This window comes from Ixodes scapularis, unplaced genomic scaffold, assembly GCF_016920785.2.
Source record: "Ixodes scapularis isolate PalLabHiFi unplaced genomic scaffold, ASM1692078v2 PGA_scaffold4__175_contigs__length_147842914, whole genome shotgun sequence".
Taxonomy (NCBI): domain Eukaryota; kingdom Metazoa; phylum Arthropoda; class Arachnida; order Ixodida; family Ixodidae; genus Ixodes; species Ixodes scapularis.
Window position 1 is genome coordinate 93,785,496 of NW_024609879.1, and position 11,873 is coordinate 93,797,368.

The following is an 11,873-nucleotide window of genomic DNA, read 5'->3' on the forward strand; positions in this document are numbered from 1 at the left end:
AAATATCTTATTCCTTCTGGAAGCTCGAAAAAAAAAACTAACAGAAAGTATACGTTAATTGCTATATAGAGCAGATATTATGTGTTAGTGTAGTTCCATCAGTTCCACTTTCGTTTTCAGGGAATGCGCCAAACGCATGTGGCTAGGTTTTGCTAGGAAATGCGGACCGTTCAAAAATCAGGAGTAAAGTTTAGCCTTTCCAAATTCAAAGGTATAGGAAGCTTAAATGGCATATATGTTTCGACAGAAGTGTGCCGGTAATCGCATGTTTCTGAAATATTTACGACTGCAACTTTCGGTCCTCAAGATGCCCGCAGCAGACCACGAATGCAAGTGGTATGTCGTCTGCCTCACGCTCGCCGGCCAAGCCGTCGCCGGCGTCTGAATCGTGTGGGAGAAGGCGATATTCTGATATTGCATTTGTTTGAAATATAATGAGTTTTAGACACTTATGAGAATTCATAGTGAGGTGCGATGCAAAGTATGGTTAATCGAAAGTCCGTGCGTCGATCGACTTCACGCGATCGGTTGAGATCCCAAATTTTGTTCGCGGACTCGCGCTATAAGAGGGTGCTTCGTACCTGGTGCTAACCATCGCAGGGAGAAAGATTCTTGCAGTTTTTTTAGATTTTCGCAAGGCCCCAAAGAGCAAAAAAATTGGATAAAAAAACAACAAAAAACTTAAAGGTGAGTTTATAACAGATTGTAATCGCATCGCGGTTCGATGGAGATCTTCACGAAAAGAGCACATCCCCAAAATTTGATGTATCCTGCCCCATCTTCTGAATCGTCTTTATGAACTCGATATTCCGGGTGATTCAAGTATGGATTCAAGGAGACGGCAGGCTCTTTAAATCGACCGGAAAATTCGGTTTCGTAACCTATCGCGCTACGACTTGTGCAGCGTTGCCCACAGATGGTGCATTTTTTTTTTTTTTTTTTTTTTTTAAATTTGCAAAGAGCGAACTTACTTGAGGAAAAAGTAAAGAAAGAAAAAGGAATTAAAACTTGTGTTTGGGCGAGTTGGTTCGGACTGATTTAAAATGTTAAAAAGCGCAACACAACAAGGACAATAAAGACACGAAGACGACAGGACGGGCGCTAACTCACAACTGATTTTATTAGAAACAACACTGTCACTTTTATACACAAGATCGTATGCCAAACCCACACTGCAACCAATCACCACTCTCACAAGCAGCTATCTAGAAACATTACTTCTTTCTGAAGCAAAAAGGGAGAAGGCGTGCTAACGCATTTGTCATCTTTCTTTTTGATATAAAACGCCTCTATAATCTCTCTCTCGGTCTTATCTTTTGATTTCTTTAAAAACTTGGTTTCAGACAAAAGAGGCTTACAGTCAGCACATCGCCTGCAGTGGTCTGCCAGGTGTCCCCCCGCGTTGTTCTGCACAGAAAGATTATGCTCACGCGCCCCATCGTTAAAACAGCGCCCGGTTTGTCCAATTCAGTGTACTGTACGGCGTGCTTTTTTGAACAGAGTGTTTTTTTCTGCCGTGTAAAGAAAAAGGCTTAGCTCCTATGGAAACTCAGCGACGCCACCGGTCTGCAAACAACACGGCGCCGTTTCGCACGGGAGACAAGAGATGGCGCAAGCGGTCGCGACGCCAACTGGCGTTAACGAACGAGCGACGACGCCGAGAGGGGGGGAAACTGCGGTTCCTTGTTGTTACCGCGCCTGTTCTTGTTTCTGCGACTGTCGCCGCCTGCGGAACGCGCTCCGCTTTTGAGTCGAAAAGGTTGTCTGCTAAAGACGTTGGCGACGTTGGCTCTCGGCGCCGTATGCTCGTTCGTTGGCGGCGTTCGTTGCGCCATCTCTTGTGTCCCGTGCGAAACGGCGCCGTGTTGTTTGAAGACCGGTGGCGTCGCTGCGTTTCCACAGGAGCTAAGCCTTTTTCTTCATTTACTTTTTTCCTCAGGTAAATTAGCTCTTTGCAAATTTTACAAAAAAAAAAAAAAAAATGCACCACCTGTGAGCAACGCTGCACAAAGTCGCAGCGCGATAGGTTAGGAAACCGAATTTTCCGGTCGAATTAAACAGTGCTATCTCCTTGAATCACCCGGTAGATATCTTCAGTAACTTCGCCAAACAAATATGTTGACTTTTTGTATAATGGCTACTCCCATAAAAAAATGTTTAAAAAAAACCTTAGTACGATTGTATGCGTTTTATTTTTCACTTACTTCTTTGTTTGTTTATTTTTCCTCTCCCTGTTGTTTACATTCTTTTTAGAAAAATAAATGATGTCGTCTTTCCCATGCTGTAATGAATATGTCAAATGCTAGTGTCTTTACGTCTATGTTTGTTTTACCCTGGGCTGCTACGGGGGGCAGGGGCTAGTCAAGCAGCGTGTGAGTTGCTTTCTTCTATGCTTCCTTTCTCTGATTCAGGGATCAATAAAGAATTTGAAATTGGCTCAGGGTCCGTGGTGACACCACTCACCAAGCACCGAAGGCCGTTTGCGGGGGTTTGAGAAGAGAGTAAGAGACTAAATTGTAAAGATGCTGTCGCTCGTGTGATGTAAGCATTTGATCGATTTTTAACCCTGACACGAACAGCAAAAACATATTGTAACAAAAAAGATAAAAAAAATAACGACAGCGCTCAGCAAAAAAAAAAAAAAAAAGAAATCAAGTAAAACGAGCAGGACCAGTACTGATATGCCGGACCCTGTATTTTAAGGGGGAACTCTACCTGAGCATATCTACTTTTGAACCGATCAATCGGCGTCAAATTTGCAGGTGGTGTTTGTAGCCATATAGAAGGAGGGCATGCAAAGTTTCAGCCCTGTGCACCAATTTTATGAGGTTTTACACCTCACTAACCAAGTAAAGCATAGCTTTGCATGGAATCTGTTCAATGAATCTATTGTTGAGAAATAGTGAAGATCACCACATATTATTCTCTTGGAATGCGTACAAGAATACTTGTTGCCGGTAACTATAAAAAGAAATTTCAGAAAATATGCATTTTTTAGGTAAAAGAAATTTATGAAATACATATATATATATAAACATATGCAGATGAATGAACCATACTTAATCCAAGGAGTCAAAGTTTTCAGGAACCCAGCGAAAGCCAAAAATAACGGCGGAGCCAGGGTTTGAACTCTGGGCCTCCCAATGTCCGGTCGGGTGTGGGAGGCCGAGTTCAAATCCTGGCTCCGCCCTTTTTTTTTTTTTTTTTTAGCTTTCGGCGGGTTTTTGAAAGCTTTGATTCTTTGGATTAAGTATGGTTCATTCATCTGCATATGTTCGTTTATTTCCCCCTCGGAGACCACGTATGATGTTGTGAAGAGCCCGTGTTGTGTGTGTGTGTGTGTGTGTGTGTGTGTGTGTGTGTGTGTGTGTGTGTGTGTGTGTGTGTGTGTGTGTGTGTGTGTGTGTGTGTGTGTGTGTGTGTGTGTGTGTGTGTGTGTGTGTGTGTGTGTGTGTGTGTGTGTGTGTGTGTGTGTGTGTGTGTGTGTGTGTGTGTGTGTGTGTGTGTGTGTGTGTGTGTGTGTGTGTGTGTGTGTGTGTGTGTGTGTGTGTGTGTGTGTGTGTGTGTGTGTGTGTGTGTGTGTGTGTGTGTGTGTGTGTGTGTGTGTGTGTGTGTGTGTGTGTGTGTGTGTGTGTGTGTGTGTGTGTGTGTGTGTGTGTGTGTGTGTGTGTGTGTGTGTGTGTGTGTGTGTGTGTGTGTGTGTGTGTGTGTGTGTGTGTGTGTGTGTGTGTGTGTGTGTGTGTGTGTGTGTGTGTGTGTGTGTGTGTGTGTGTGTGTGTGTGTGTGTGTGTGTGTGTGTGTGTGTGTGTGTGTGTGTGTGTGTGTGTGTGTGTGTGTGTGTGTGTGTGTGTGTGTGTGTGTGTGTGTGTGTGTGTGTGTGTGTGTGTGTGTGTGTGTGTGTGTGTGTGTGTGTGTGTGTGTGTGTGTGTGTGTGTGTGTGTGTGTGTGTGTGTGTGTGTGTGTGTGTGTGTGTGTGTGTGTGTGTGTGTGTGTGTGTGTGTGTGTGTGTGTGTGTGTGTGTGTGTGTGTGTGTGTGTGTGTGTGTGTGTGTGTGTGTGTGTGTGTGTGTGTGTGTGTGTGTGTGTGTGTGTGTGTGTGTGTGCATATATTAGAGCGGTAAACCAGGGGTCAAAAATGGCACCCCCCCCCCCCCCCCCCGGTAGCCGCCATCTTGCCTGTTTGCCACATTAGTGATCACGTGACGTTAAGATCGTTGCGCCCCAAGGACGTTTAAACAGACAGGACCCGGCATGACGTCAGCCTGAGTGAAGCCGGAAGAGGCGTTTAATCCCAGACTGCCTTGCGCACCTGTTCCGAGGCCGTGGGGTAGCGCACCGGCGGTTCGTCTGCTTTCTAATCTGCTCCGCCGTGTGCTTCACGAGGCTAGCTTTCGATGCGGTCGGCGTCCGCCGTGGGCGTCCACGATGCAAATGCTTTGCAGTGTGAGTTCCACGTGATGTGCGAGCGAAGTCAGAACTGGAAGCGCGAGCCCATTGTTCTGTGCACTCCTGGCTTGCAAGCGCGCTCGTGCGATCTGCTGCTGCTGTTTATTAAAAAATGCGTTGCGCACCGCCAAGTCCTTCACTGTGCGTCGTCTAGAGCGTCTCAATTCTAGTCACTTACTTTCTGCTGGGCAACCAGGCGTTTGTTTACAATAATCTCATCCAATTTCGACCATACCGGCTTAAAAGTCTCCCGTTAAGCGCTGTTTCAAATAACGATGGGTGCCGCCATTACTTTCGGTGCGCACAGTCGTGTTGCCACGGAAATGTCATGGCAACGCGGTTGTTTGCACCGAAATTAATGGCGGCGCCCACTCACTAGGCTTCCCATTGGTCAAGAAATGTTCGTTGCGGCTCGTGGCCACGCCTACTTCCGTTACACTTCGTTCCATGCAATGGGGTAGGGACGCCACCTCCTGCCCATTATAACCTCCTTGACTCTGACCGCTGGAGCGCGCTCGAGCGTGTTAACTTAAGGCGCCCAATATAACGGTTCGGGTTCAGTTCCGGAAAAAATACCGGTTCGGTTCCAGTTTTCGGCTCGATTCGACACCCTGATATATATATATATATATACATTTGCCAAGTTTTGCAAATTATAATTATTCCTAATCAGGGATGGACAAAATACATGCAAATATGTATCGAAATACAAAATACTTAGTCAAAAATGTATTTAATTACAAATCTAATTACGTTTCCAGAAAAGCATTTCAGTACAAGATACAAATACAACCAAATGTATTTGGTCTCCTCCAAATACTTTTCCAAATACATTCCTCACAATTTGCGTCAGCGACTTCAGGGCACCTTCATCGGGTTTCTGGGTATCTCATTTTAATTTTGCTTCGCACACTCGAGAGTTAGTGTGCGAGGCTCTACTAACGTAATAGAAATATAATCACAAAAAAAAAAAAATGTAATCAGCTTGGACGTAATAGATGAAAAAAGTACAGAGCTTCAAGCAGCTTTTTTTGTCGATTACATTTTGGTATAGACCAGGGGTCTCAAACACGCAGCCCGCGGGTCGCATGCGGCCCGCGACTCGCTGGGAAGCGGCCCGCAGGCAACCGGCAGGGAGTCCCGGTTTTCATGTCTCGAGTGCTTGAAATGGCATGCGTCATAGTGATCTCATCTCGTCGATTCATGTTTGCTCGAAAAGTAGCTCTACTCTTTTAACACATTCACATATTTCATACTTTTATGTGTTCATTTGCCCTTTGTTTCACTTTATTTCTTTTGCTTCCTAGTTTTTTGTAATGTACGGAAATTCCGCTACGAGACTGCCAGCACCAATTAATGAAGGATACCTGTCCACTGCGCAAACTCTCGCTTAGCAGCAGATACTGCCAAGCATAAAGCTATGAGCTTGGGCTTCTCGTCTTCAAAGAAATATCACCATTAAAAGTCGAGTATTTGTTCAGTGTTATAATCAAAATTGTGACAAATTGAAAAACTGTCAAAATAACTTTTTTTAAAGACATGGTGAGCTGGGAACGACCGATAACTTGCTCCTTGTTCTATTAAAAGTGCCATGACGTTGGCGGGGCGGTGTCATTTTTACTCTTGTTATCACATCACGGCAGGGCCCAAAATAGTCAATAAACAAATCAAATTTAAAGATGTCACTGGCAAAACTGCGAGCTTACAAAAGGCATAAGGCACAAGCTCTTCTCATTAACTCCGTCTGATACTATACTATCCCCCCCCCCCCCCCCCCCCCCGTCTTACCTTGGCCCTCAAACCTTTCCGGTGTGGGCCTATTGGGTCCTCATACTCAAATAAGTTTGAGACCACTGGTATAGACCAACACAGAACCGAGACGACCAACACGCGCAGCACTAGCTAGATCATTTTTTATTGTTGCAACTCGCACCAGTTACGAAAATCTGGATGACCCGCACATTTAGAATGTTCCAGGCAAAAATATGGATGGAAATCAGGCTGGAAAGCATCACAAGTTCTCACAGGCACTTATTTAGCCAGTCTGCCTGTGAACGTCGATTTCATCACTATTCTTGCCCTGGACTAGCACCGTAATCACAAAGTCACTAAAAGCTTGTGCTTGATTGAGAGACACTGCATTCGGTGCAGAACGTGGTTTTCTTCCTGCTCTGGACAGTGACAATAAATTTGAGGGATGTATTTTTGCTCACAAAATTGTATTTAATTACAATTGTATTTGAAATACCCACGTTTTCGTATTTAAATACACACGTCAAATACATTGCCCCATTTGTAATTAAATACAAATGCAAGATACACAAAGTATTTGAAATACGTATTTCAAATACTTGTATTTAGAATACTGCCCATTCCTGTTCATAATGAAGGAACATGAAAATGCAAAATCTAAGTTCATAGTAACCGGCTCGTATCCGCAAATATTAAATCTCTAGGTAGTTTCATACTGAAACGATAGGATTTGCTACCAAAAAGTGAAGCTGGCATAAATGCCCTTGAAGTTTCAAGATGACGTTTTAAAAATTTCTTTTTGAGTCTTAAATGTCAGAAATTCTCTCCAGCAGTGCAGGTGATATTTTCCTCATACTTCTTCTCATATACTGACATTGCTTTCAGCTATTTTCACTTGTGGATGACGAGTGCTACGCAGTGCAGGGCACCTCATCAACATATAAAGAATAATTATTTATGACATTTTTTTGTCAGTGCACACTGCACAGTGCACATTGACAAGACTTTGTGTGAGTGTTCCCTGTTATCCATACATGCCAAAACTCTGCAGTTCTGAATATGCATTTTTTGGAAAAAAATATAATATTCAAGGTTTAAAAGGGGTTGTAGTGGGGTTATACTTGAATCGGCTTTCACGGTACAAACACGAAATTCTTTTTAAATATGCACATTAATTGCAACTTTTACATTTGGCAACATTTGCAGCAAAAAGCAAAGTACAGTTGTGAAAGTATTAGAGTCCGACAACTGCACAAAAGTGATATATCACGATATCGGTATGATCAAAACAAATACAGATAATTTTCACTTTTCACAGATAAAGTTGGAGATTGATTGCATCATGCTTGACCATTTTGAAATCTCCGAGCTCAGAGGGAAACTACTCAATTTCCTCATCCAGCCAAATGAAGAGTCAAAAGTAACTCCACACGACCTAAAACAAAAATTTATACAAAAAAAAACTGCTAGCCTATATTAAATAAGGCCATTCAAAACAAAACAAAAAATGCTATGAAGCAGAACTGCAGCTGTTGCCAAACTGCAACGCATAATGTTCAGAACTAAGGAATGTGCCTCTGTTTCTCAACAAAAATAATCACTAAGTTAAAAACTGCCAAAGTGTACTAAACAAAAAAGGCTGCACAGCAGTACTGCAGCTGTGCCCTAATTGCATCTGATAATGTTTGGAGCTGATAAATGAGTCTTTCTCAACTTCATTTGAACAGACAAGCAGTGAAGGACACCCTGAAACATGAAAGAATTCTTCCATACCTCCAGATATTGGATGACGCAGATCCCTCACTCGTGCTCTTTTATACGATGCCCACTTAAATGGTGACCCTGTTTAAACGTTTTCCCACAGACATCACATTTGTAAGGCCGCTACCTTCTGTGACTTCTTTCGTGACGCAGCAAGTGATCTCTTTTTGAAAACCCCTTCTCACAGGTGCCACACTTGTACGGTCTTTCACCAGTATGAGCTCTTTTGTGAATCGTCAGGCTACCTTTCATGGCAAACGCCTTCGGGCAAACCTTGCAACGGAATGGTTTCTCCCCCGTGTGGGTCCTCATGTGATACCGTAAGTTACCCATTTGAGAAAACGCTATCTCGCAGACAGAGCAGCAGAAAGGCTTCTCTCCTGTGTGTGTCCTTTCGTGCCTGGTGACTTTATAAAGATCATGACAGTAGTAAGGGCAGAACTCGCAGTGGTATATGCCCTCATATCGTGGCCGCATTGTGGGTTGTGACGGAACCAGTTCGCTGCTTGGGGAAGAGGAGTCGCTCTCACTGTCCTTATCGTCCCGGAAGGCTGCTTCGGCCGGCACTGTTGACGAGATCCGAGAAACAAGACAAGGAGAGTCAACGACAAAGAAAGTCTAATGCCAATACACAAACATTAGACAAGCTTGGCAAACAAAAGTAGCAAACAGAAACAAGCATCCCAAGACCAGTTCACTTTAAAAACGAAGAAAATAAGCAAATAAAAACATATAAAAGATTAAGGAAAGGTATCACAAAAAAAGTGATATCATACTTTTAGTTAATGAAAGATTGATAACCGTAACCCATTCAAGCAGAAACATTTCACATGCACTTTAACTTTTATCGAATCAGCTCATCTGGCATCCTAACGGCCGTGAACAAAAAAAAGCGAGGCTAATTTCTGGGCCTCAGTAGTATTGCTATGAAATATAAAGCTGCAGTGAAGGTACCATGTAGTCTGCAATGTCTGTTTATTGCAATGTTGTACAAAATGTCACTGTACATCAATAAAAAATCACACACTACTTGAGTATGCAAGCACTGTTTCCAGTGGAAGGATGCACAATTACTGACATCTTGTAGTCTCAAAAACAAGGCAAGAGCAAGCATTTCAAGACAACCACATCACACTGGTTTTGTTTGCACAAATGGAGTGGTGGAAAATTGCGATGACGTAGGTCGACTGCTTGTGCTCATCTACATCGAAGGAATACATTTGGTGCAATAGGGGACACTTATTTTGATTCAATGATGCTGGACTGGAGTAAACAAGAACACCACACAAAAAATGCATGCTCCCGAGGGTAGAGTTAGTCAGCGGGAAGGACCCTGTCTGCAAAGCAGCAACGTGCCATTTGCTGGATCTTGCAATGGTTGCCAAAGTAGACCTGCAAATTTAAGAGAAGAAATTGAAGGCACTGTCGCTGATGTGATGTAAACATTTGACCGTTTTTTAACACCCCAAACATGGTAGACTAACAAGGATGCCAAAGGCATATTGCAGCAAAAGAACTGGTAACAGGAGTGGCTCATAAAAAATTACACAAGTAAAACTAACAGTACCAGTATTCATATGGCCAAACTCTGTATCGGACAGTCAAGTTTGCCTTTTGCTTCATGCTCTTGATTTAAGAAAATCATAATTTTTAAATGGGGTTGGGTTGGCGTTAGAGTTATCGGCTCTCACGGTACAAATGCTGCATTATTTTTTACTTGTAAGCAGTTTTTTCCTTGTAAATAGATTTTTACATGAAAGTAGTTTTCATGGACGCTTCAATAGTAGCTTCTACATTTGGCAGCATTTTCTAGCAAAAAGCAAAGTACAGTTGAGAAAGTATTAAAGTTTAACAACTGCATGAAAACCATTTATCTATGTAAACAAAACAATAAATAAAAATATAAATTTCTCTTTTCAGACGAAAAGCTGAAAATGAACTGCCGCATATTTAAGCATATTAAGAACCCTGAGCTAACATGGAAACTACTCTGTGTAACACCTTCTAATTAAGACATTTTCGTCGAAAACGCCCTCCTCAAGTGGTTTCTCGATGCAAGAACGATGAACGTCCCATCAGCGGACCCCTGCTGCTCGGGAAAGCCAGACACTTGGCGTTTCTCCCGAATTTTCCCAAGTTCAACCCTGGTACCGGGTGGCTGCATCGTATTAAGAAACGGCACGGGATTGCTTATAACTCCATCACCAGGGAAGCGGCATCCGTGGACGTGAAGAGAGCGGAGCAATGGCTTGTTGACAACCTTCATGAGATCTACATCTACAGTGAGCAAGACGTCCACAACACGGATGAGACTGTCGCTTGCACGCCTAGCTGTAGCACCAACTCCGAAACGAAACATAAATATAGCGGTGACCTGCATTCAGTGATGATGTGTGTAGTGCTATTAACAATTTGTTGGAGGTTGTAGCTGAATGCTATACAAGATAGCTGAAAGGCATGGGCGTTCCCCACAACATATCGTACATACCCCACAATGAAACATTACCCGAACAGTGTTTATTTAATGCAGATATAAAAAAACACAGCATATTGGATCTATGTGTCAACGACAGTCACTTTGGAATGATCCACCAAAATCTGAACTCGTTCTAGGGCACGTTTCAAGAAAAGACTGTTTTCTGTACATCACCAAAAAATAAGGAATGGATGTGTCTGTTCTGTCCCGTACCCCGCTCCCGGTCAGCTATTTTTTGCAAAGACCGTGAAGGCGTTCCGCGGATTATCTCAGTAGAGATAATCCTCGAAGAACATCAACAGCTTGGTTTATTTCCTGCAAAGGTCGAGCAGGCTATGAGCCGTGGTGTTCGCTGATTCTGAAAGTGAAAGACACCACGAAAATGGCAAGCACCCTGAGAAGGAAAATAAAGTAAAAAAATTAAAGAAAGGCGGCACACTCCAAATGCACTATCACAGCTTTGGTTATCACCAAAGCTGTGATAACCTGCATGGTTTAAAAACTCCTGCAAAGCAAGCACAAATTAGCTTCAAAGCGACAATATGACACAAAAAATATTGTTCGCAATTGAGGCCATCGTTCCCAACAAATACAAACAATATTAACGATAGTACAGCTAACAACTGCCCATAGCTGGCACCATTAAAGGGGCCCTGCAAGGACTTTTTTACTGGTTTTTAGTAACTTAACTAAACTTATCTTTCCTAAAATTTTGCTTTATTTTAAAAGTTATAGGCAAATTTAAATTACAAAAACAAGCAAAAAATAACCCCCTTCACGATTTCCTTGGTCGCTTGAGTGGCCGTGAACTAGATCAGGGGTAGTGAGCTCAGCGAGCGGTCACGGTTGCTACACTCCGTGTCGACGGCTCAAGAGGGCGCCACTAAAGCATGTTCTGGATAGGCTGTATGAAGCGGGCAGCCACGGTAGCTCGCATTGCATTTGCTGCGCGACTAAACACTAATTAGGCATGACACTTCATTGGGCACAAACGACAGCAAACACGGGGTAAAGATCAGTTCAGAACGAAGCCACTTCTCGCTCCCATACCGCCAAAAGGCTCAACCGCAAGCCAAAGCTGCTCGCCAAAGGCCTGGGGAACGCTCGGAACTGGTCGGATTCTCCAGTCGATATGACCGCAGCGCCGCCGTGTACATCCGGGACCTTTCCGCATCGGCGCCTGATCCCACTACCCCTTTCTAGTATGGGCTGCCTTTTCCACCGCTTGGTGGCAGGCATGTCGGCGGGCCATTTCTTGTTTCTGTACCCTCTAATGCATTTGTTTCTTTTCTGATCCAAAATACTGAACAAAAACTACTTTTATAAACAATTGAAACGTTTCGCGCCACTTATATTTTGTATTTCGACTAAAAAGAAGCTTTTAGCGGCTCTGACCAGTAGTTATCTCCGGGACCAAAGACGTGACATTTCTTGCGCTT

At 43.3% G+C, this 11,873-nt stretch overlaps 1 pseudogene; it reads right to left on the bottom strand.

Annotated features, from left to right (window-relative positions):
- Positions 1-7,925: 7,925 nt before the first annotated feature.
- On the bottom strand, positions 7,926-9,072 carry LOC115319785 (annotated as a pseudogene).
- Between the last annotated feature and the right edge of the window lie 2,801 nt (positions 9,073-11,873).